This window comes from Delphinapterus leucas, chromosome 4, assembly GCF_059928025.1.
Source record: "Delphinapterus leucas isolate spDelLeu-1000000601 "Yukka" chromosome 4, BTC_Dleu_Yukka2, whole genome shotgun sequence".
In the NCBI taxonomy this organism is placed as follows: Eukaryota; Metazoa; Chordata; class Mammalia; order Artiodactyla; family Monodontidae; genus Delphinapterus; species Delphinapterus leucas.
In genome coordinates, this window is record NC_143132.1 from 200,676 (window position 1) to 210,243 (window position 9,568).

Sequence of the window (9,568 nt, forward strand, 5' to 3'; positions counted from 1 at the left end):
TATTTAATATCACTGAACTGTACACTTATAAATGGTTAAGATAAGTTTTATGTGTATCTTACCATAATAAAAAAAAGAGCAGGAACACAAATTACCAATATACGAAATGAAAAAGGAATTCAGTACAGATGCTGTAGATTTTTGTAAAGATAATATACTAATGTTATGAAACTTTGTCCAAAAATTTTAACAAATTAGACAAATTCCTTGAAGAACAACTTACCAAAACTAAACGAGAATATTTAGGAAATCTACATAGTTCTAGATTTTCGAAAGGAATTAATTTCATAATTAAAAATCTTCTTACAAAGAATACTCCAGGGGCTTCCCTGGTGGCGCAGTGGTTAAGAGTCCGCCTGCCGATGCAGGGGACACGGGTTCGTGCCCCGGTCCGGGAAGATCCCACGTGCCGCGGAGCGGCTGGGCCCATGAGCCATGGCCGCTGGGCCTGGGTGTCCGGAGCCTGTGCTCCGCAACGGGAGAGGCCACAACAGTGAGAGGCCCGCATACCGCAAAAAAAAAAAAAGAATACTCCAGGAGCAGATGGCTTCACTAGTAAATGCTTCCAAACATATAAGGAGAAAACAATACTGTTACACAAATTCTTCCAAAAAATAAAGAAAACTGAAACACTTCCTAACTGGTTCTATGAGGCCAGCATAACCCTGCTATAAAATACTAGCAGACGCAGAAAAAACGTTAAAATGGCTAAGACAGAGAGCATTGCTCACCACGCAGTTCTACAAGGCTTAAGTCGTAACCCACTGCGGTTGGACGACAGGGCACCCTGAGAGGAATTCAGGATTTGGCACTCTGTGCTTTGGATACACAGACCCCTAGATGCATCGCTCAGGAAGAATTTCAATGACCTGGATTCTTGTATCTTCCCATACATAGAAAAGTACTAAAATCATTAACTTGAGATAACTGTGCTTTGTGATTAACAGCAATCTTTTACCAAAATGTATGCTTGACTGCATGTATTCCCAGGCCAAAAATCATACATAAACTGGCCCCTCCCCTACCTCTTCCGAGCAGTTCCCTCAGAGCCACTGAGAGGCTGTCTCCCGAGCTATAATGCTCAGCCAGACCCTACATAAAACTTAAACTCACAACTCTTATGTTGTGCATCTTTCTTTAACTGGACATCAGCAAAAACAATCCAGTGATATATAAAATGATTACATATCATGACTGAGTGTGGTTTATTCTAGGAATGAAAGAATGTTTAATATTTAAAAATCAACGTTATTTCCACATTACAGATTAGAGGGAAAAAAACATGAGCATCTACATAGGTGCAGAAAAAAACATTTCATAAAATTCAACACCCAATAAACTCTTACAAAACTAGAAATACCTTAGTTTGTGAAAGGACACACAGATAATATTTAATAACAAAACAGTGGATGCTTTCCTCCTGGATTCAGGCACAGGACAAGAATGTCCTCTATCACCATTTCTATTCAACAGTGTACAGGCAGTCTTATCCAATTCAAGAAAGACAGAGAAAGACAAAGAATGTAAAGATTGAAAGGAAAAAGTAAAACTGTCATTGTTCACAGATGGTATGATTGTGTTTGCAGATAATCCAAGATAATCTACAAATAAAGTATTACAATTAATGAGTGAATTTCTAAGGTCTCTGGATGAAGGCCCGATATGGTAACAATCAACAGTTGGAAATTCCAATCTAAAAATGTCATGTACAGTAGCACCAAGTAACATCAAATGTCATCTACCCTTTAGCGACTAACAGAAAAACAGGACAAACAAAAAAACACACACAGTGAGGATGTAGAAGATCTAAACAACACTATCACACCCATGATTTAATTAACAATCAAAGTGTCAATAATACACCAAACAACTGCAGAATACACCTTATTATTAAGGTCATATGGAATGTTAACCAAGATAGACCATAGACTGGTCCGTAAAATAAGTCACAATAAGTTGCAAAGACTGAAATCTTAAAGTATGTTCTCTGACCATAGTGAAATAAAATTAGAAATCAATGCAGTAAGAAATCTAGGAAAGTCCCAACATTTGGAAATTAAGCAGCATACATCTAAATAACCCATGAGTGAAAGAAAGAAACCAAAGGGATACTATTTTCAATTTCAAATAGAATGTTAATGAAAATATACTCCTATGGACTGAATGTCTGCATCACCCCAAAACTCATATGTTGAAATCCTAACCCCAAGGTGATGGTATTAAGTAGCAGAGCAGTTCAGAGGAGATAAGATCATGAGAGTAGAGCGCTCATGAATGGGATCGATGCTCTTATAAAAGGGATCCGAGAGAGCTCCCTGCCCCTTCTACACATGAGGACACAGCAAGAAGACGGCCGTCTGTGAACCAGGAAGCCCTCACCAGACACAGGAAGTGGGCACCATGATCTTGAACTTCCAGCCTCCACGACTGTGAGAAATAAATGGCTTATGGTATTTTTGTTGTAACAGCCCACTCAGACTAAGATACATATATTAAAATTTGGGTGATGCAGGTAAAGCAGAGCTCAGAGAGAAATTGATGCTTTCAGTGCTTATGTTAGAAATGAAGAAAAATTAAATCCATGATCTAAACTTCCAACTTAAGAAGCTAAAATTAAAAAATAAAGGAAAAGCAAATTAAAACGAAAGTTTCAGCAAACGAAGTTTAGCAAGGTAAGTCAAAGAAGGAAATATTAAAGATATAAACATAAATTACTGAATGAGGAAACAACAGAAAAAGTTAACAAAGACACAAGTTGGTTCTCTGAAAAAATTAATAGAATTGATAAATTCCTAGCAAGATTTATCAAGAGAAAAAAAAAGAGCTATCAATATTAGAAATGAAAAAGGGACCTCACCCCAGATGACACCAACGTTAAAAAGATAAACGGTAGACTGTGACCAACTTTGTGCCAATACATCTGATAACTTGTATGAAATGGACAACTCCTTTAAAGGCATAACCTAACAATCCTGACCCAAGAGAAAATTAAAGAATATATATAGAGATTTTAAATTTTGTACAAAAACCTTCCCACCAAGAAAATTCCAGTCCCAAATGGTTTAATGGGTGAATTCTATCAAATGTGTAAAGAAGAAATAACACCAATGTCAACAAAAAAATTAATCAATAGTGAATCTACAAAAGAAGGGGAAAATATTTCTGGAGCCAACCTGAGGATTATAAGCCAGGAGACAGTCGTTCAGAAAGCTCTGAGAATTGTTCCACCCATTAGAGGTCAAACACAGTTATAGATAAGTTCTTGAGACAAAAGGTTATATGTCAAGTGACATATTGACCACTTACACAATCCAGATCTGCATGTATCAATACAAAGTGAGTAGCGGGACACCGTGACCCTTTACAAGATTAAGAAGAAATGTTGTCTCCCAAGGAGGTTTGGTCAATGCAGATGCACAACACACACTCAAGGGGAGGGAAGAGGCCCAAATGGGCAGAGAACCATTTTATGTTTAAATTTTTCTTGTACTGCCATAAAATATGAATTTCATTTCATCACCAGTATTAAACAAAATCTTAAGAAAATAGGGCATGGACACTTCCCAATTGTTGTATGAGGCAAACATAACTCTATACAAACACCTCACAAATACAAGGAAGGAAAATTACAGACAAATAAACTTCGTAAAAATAGATGCAAAAATCCTTAACAAAATATTAGCAAATCAAACCCAACAATATATACAGAGGGCAATACATTATGGCCAAGTGGAATTTATCCCAGTAATGCAAAATTGGACTAACACTTGAAAACCAACGTAAATCACCATTTTAACAGAAGCAAAAAGAAAAGTCATATTATTTCAATAAATAAATAATTTTACAAAATGCAACAATCATCATTTTTTTAATCTCAGCAAAAATAGAACATCTTCTATCTGTAAAAAGCCATCTATCAAAAACTGTATCACTAAAATCATACTTAAGGACATTATATTAAAAGTTTTCATTAGAAACAAGGTAAATATATCCACTTTCACCACTTCTATTTAACATTTTATAGGAAATCCTGGCCAGCACAATAAGGCAAGTGTGAAATAAAATTCATATTTTATGGCAAGACAAGAAAAATTTATAAACATGAAAAATTTTCTGTGCCCTTTGGCCCCTGTCTCCCCTCACTGTGCATCATGTATCTGCATTAGGCATTGGCCTAACCCTAAGCCATCAGCAGGAATACCTGCTCGGTCATAAAGAGCAGCATTCTCCCAGCATCAAGACAACTCCTTAAAGATAACATTCCTGGGAATTCCCTGGCGGTCCAGTGGTTAGGGCTCCACACTTCCATTGCAGGGGGCACGGGTTCCATCCCTGGTCAGGGAACTAAGATCCCACAAACCCCACGAAGCGGCAAAAAAAAAAAAAAAAAAGAAAAGGAAGATAACATTCCTTCTTGATCTTATAAAGGGCCACAATGACCCACCACTTTGTACTTACAGATCTGGATTGTGTAAACTATCTACGTCATTTAATGTACAGCCCTCCATCTCAAAAACCTATATAACTGTGCTTTGACCTCTAGCAGGTGAAACAGTTCTCGGAGCTTTCTGAGAAGCTGTTCCCAGGTTAGAATCCTCAATTTGACTCGAATAAAATTTTCCATTTCTTTCGTAGATCGACTGATTAATTTTTTGTCAACACGAGTAAAGCAATAAAAAAATACAAGGAATAAATATTAAAAAGGAAGAAATAAAATTATTTATATTCACCGATACTTAGAATGTTTGCATAGAATAGCCTAAGGAATCTACAAAACAATTAGTAGCACGAATAAGTGAATTTAGCAAAATTGTGGGTTACAAGATCAACCCAGAGAAATAAATGTTTCGATTTATTAAGACCAAAACATCAAAAATGAACTTCTTTAAAAAATCATTTATTGTAGTGTAAGCACCTGACAATTAGCTTTTCGAATATAATGTAACATGTATATAATGCCAGACATTAAGCTTTCCATGGTTGAGGCATCTACTTCAAAGACATCCATCTCAGAAAAGCACATCGCCAGCAACACAACTAGATAAAGAGCCAGGCCACCCCACCCATGATTTTCCCTTTTTCAGGAAACACCAGTTGACCTAGATAACTGACCCTTTGATGGCTTGCTTTCCCTTCCTGTCCCTTAATTCCCACACTTACATTTTAAATTCACCAGTAAAGACTGGGCCAAAAAAACTCTAGACCCTACCCTCGACCCCAATAAAGGCGGAACCCCAGAGAGAGAGCTTCCTCTCTCCACCTCCCCCCGGCCCACAGTGCAACCTGACTGTGTGCCCCAGACAAGCCATGTACCTTCCAGGACCTGTGAGTAGCAAAACTTGCCTCTTTTTTTTGCAGTACGCGGGCCTCTCACTGTTGTGGCCTCTCCTGTTGCGGAACACAGGCTCCGGACGCGCAGGCTCTGTGGCCATGGCTCCCGGGCCCAGCCGCTCCGCGGCATGTGGGATCCTCTCGGACCGGGGGACGAATCCGCGTCCCCTGCATCGGCAGGCGGACTCTCAACCACTGCGCCACCAGGGAAGCCCCCAAAACTTGTCTTTTCAAAGCCCTCTGATGGTGGTTGCTGAGGAGCATCTTGCAGTCCCAAGGAGAACCACAAGGGCTGGTCCAACCGCAACCTTGACACAGCCTTGCGAGATGTCTGAGGGGGCTGCCACAGACAGTAAGGGCCCAGGTGAGGGCCCCCAGGCACTTCCATCTGATAACATCACTATGGACAGGCTGAGACTGACAGAAATAAGCATTAACATAAAATGCTTAAGAATAAATTTAACAAAAATATGTGCAAGACTTTACACTAGAACTAATTTTTAAATGATGAAAAAAATTTTGAAAGGTCTAAATAAGTAGAGAGAGATTCCATGTTCACATATTGGAAGTTCAATATATTTAAGAAGTCAATTCTCCACAATTCTTCAAGAATTTTTATAAAGGTACAGTGGTCAAGACAGTGTGGAACGGGCAAAATGATAGATAAAGAGATCAATGGAACAGAAAAGAAAGTCCAGAAGTAGACCCACACTTTTACAGTCATTGATTTCCAACCAAGGTGCCCAAGCAGTTTGATGGGTTGAAGATAGTCTTTCCAAAAGGTGGGCTGCGAGAACAGGATGTTTGTTTAGAGACAATGAACCTGTCTGCCTGTCTCACACAAGACATAAAAGCTTATTTAGAATGGATCACAAACCTAAATGTAAAACTTTAAAGCTAGAAGCAGCAAAGATTCCTTAGACATAAAAAGCACTAAATAAAATTAGAAATTGGTAAATTAGACCAGTGGTCAGCAAACATTTTCTGTAAAGGGCAAGCCAGAGAGTAAACATTTTAAGCTTTGCGGGCAGTCTCAGCCAGAATCACTCAACCTTGCTGTTGTAGCGTGAAAACAGCTATAGACAATATGTAAATGAATGGGTGTGGCTGTGTTTCAATAAACTTTTATTTACAAATCCAGGCAAAAAGGTAACTGTCCATAGATTGCTGGCAGCTGTACTAGACCATCAAAATTTAAAACTCTGGGGCTTCCCTGGTGGCGCAGTGGTTGAGAGCCCGGCTGCCGATGCCGGGGACACGGGTTCGTGCCCCTGTCCGGGAAGATCCCACATGCCGCAGAACGGCTGGGCCCGTGAGCCATGGCCGCTGAGCCTGCGCGTCCGAAGCCTGTGCTCCGCAGCGGGAGAGGTCACAACAGTGCGAGGCCCGCGTACCGCAAAAAAAAAAAAAAAAAAAAACCCAAAAAAAATTTTTTTAAAGAATAGGCAAACCATAGACTGGGAGAAAGTATTTGCAAAACATCTACCTATCAAAAGGTTCCTATATGAAATATATGACTCCTAAAACCGAAAAACTAAATTAATAAATGAATAAATAAATAGAAATGGGCAAATGACTTAATAGACACTTCATGAAAGAAGATATACAGTCAATAAGTACATGAAAAATATTCCTCAATATTGTTAGCTGTTGGGAAAACGAAAATCAAAACTCCAATGAGATACATTTACACAGACTGGCTAAACTTCAAAAGACTGACACCCAAATGTTGGGACGGCTGTGGAGCAACCATAATTATCATACATTGCTGTGGGAGTATAAAATACAACAGGCGCTATGGGAAAATGTTTGGCCTTTTCTTGTAAAGTTATACATATTATATAAGTTGGCTCTGGCTGCCACAATAAAATACCACAGACTGGGCGACTTAAACATCAGACATTTATTTTGTCTCAGTCTGGACGTCCATGATCAAGGTGCCAGCAAATCCGGTTCCCATGAGTGCGCTCCCCTGGCTTGTGGACGGCCGCCTTTGCGTTCTGTCCCCACAGAGCTCAGAGAGACAGGCTCTGTGTCTCCCCCTCTTCTCATAAGGACACCAGCCCTATCGAATTAGGGCCACGCCCTTCTATCTTCATTTAACCTAAACGGCCCCCTAAAGGCCACCTCCAAGTGCAATCACACTGGGGTTGGAACTTCAACATATGAACACTGGGGGGTCACTGATCTACCCTACAGCCCAGAAAAAGAACTCCAAGGCATTCTCCAAAAGAAATGCAAGTGCCTTGCCCAAGAATGTTTATAACAAAAAAGTTGGTGCCATTCTAAATGTTAGTGAACAGGAGAATGGATACACAAACTGTGGTGCATTCACACAACGAACACCGCTCACGAGATCTACTTTCACATCGGTGAAATCACGACCAGCTTGAACTAAAAGGGACTGAGATCATTCAAAATGAAACCAGGCTGCCGGGGACCCCGACCTTCTAGGCTGAGGAGTCAGAAAAGGAAGGACGGGAGGCTGTGTGCCCTCCCAGGGAGCAGCGGGGGACTCGGACTGGGGAGCCTCCTGTAAGGAGCAGAACAGGCTCTAATCCAAACACACTTACTCCCGGGCCGGGGACCCTGGGAGCTTGGCGCTGCTGATTTCGGGGCCGCAGCAAGCGGGCAAGGACACGTGCGTTGTGCTCCACGCTGCGTGGGTGGGAGTGTCTCTCATGTCTACCCTCCTGTCTCACCAGCATGTGCTGGGGGTGTGTGCAGGAAATTCAGACGACTTGTCTTCCTAGCTCACAAGTCTCTGCAACAAGAAGAGGTGCTGCTCAGGAGGCCCAGTGGCTACTAGACCTGACTGAAATCATGAGATGCTGAGCTTCAAGACTGATGCCACAGTGGGATAAGATTTGGTGGGCGGCGGGGGCGGGGGGGTGGGGTTCCGGGTACAGGGTGAGCAAACGCTTTATGTTTAAGGAATGTAAATACTTTGTGGCTAGAATGTTAAGTGTGGGAGATTGCAAATGCTGTCCTGAAAAACAAAACAGCCAGTTATTTTACCAGCAAAATGGATTTATTCGGGAATAGCAGACGAATCGTAATTCGGGACATGCAGGCTATGGCAAACTGCAGGCAAGTCTAGAGAACACAGGAGAGGAAAGCCATTTCGCAGAGAAAAGGGGGAATTGGGAGGGGCTTCTTTGCAGGCAAGTCCACTGGAGGGAAGGGAGGCTTCAGGGTGACGGCTTCTCATTGGCTGGGCTACTGCTGGGCAGGAAGAAAACCCTCCTTCTCCTGCTGGGTGTAAAGTTGGCTTCCTCCGGCCCAGGAATGTGAACCGAGCTGGGAGGGAAGGTACGGGGTGGGGGATCTCCCCATTCAGGGCATCCTGACTCCATTTTAGATGAGATTTCTCTTTAATTTTGGCCCCCAAATGGCCACAGTACTCTGCAGTTTTTCCCAGCAAGAAGTGGACCCGTTGAATCTTGGCTGGCCTTGCAATGCACCCACAGAAGTCGCAGAAGTGACCATGTGCAATTTCCAAGTTTAGGATTCAAGAGGCCACTCAGTTTCCAATCTCACTCTTGAAACCCATACCACCAGGTGAAAAGGCATAGGTGAGCCTGCTGGATGAGCAGAGATAGAGGGCTAAATCACACAGGGACATAAACACACACACACACACACACACACACGCATATGCATGCACATGCACACAAACACAAACACACAGGCACATGCACACCACACACACATACACACCTGACAACCAGTCACCTCCAGAACCAAAGCCACCTGGCTGACCAGCAGTAACTACAGACAGGAGTGAGTCCAGATGACACCAGCATAAGAACTGCCCAGCTGAACAAATCCCAAATAACCAATGCACAGAATCGTGAGCTAAATAAATGATTGTTGTTTGAAAACACTAAATTTTGGGACAGTTTGGTATGCAGCAAGAGCTAATTGATACATCAAGGAATGCTAATTAAAACCACAATGAGTTGTCACCACACGCCCATCAGAATTGTTGAAAGACTAAAAATACTGAAGTGTTGGTGAGTACCTTGACCGATTAGAGTTACACGTTGCTGGGGGAGGGAGGATATGAGCCGGTATAATTATGTTAGAAACTATTTGGGAGTTTCTGGTAAAGTTAGACATATGCCTGTCCTGTGATTCAACAATTCCACTCATAGGTATGTGCCCCCTCCCCGCAAAATTGCATACGCGCCTCGACAGATAAGTGCAAGAAGGTACACAGTGGAGGGATGGCGTG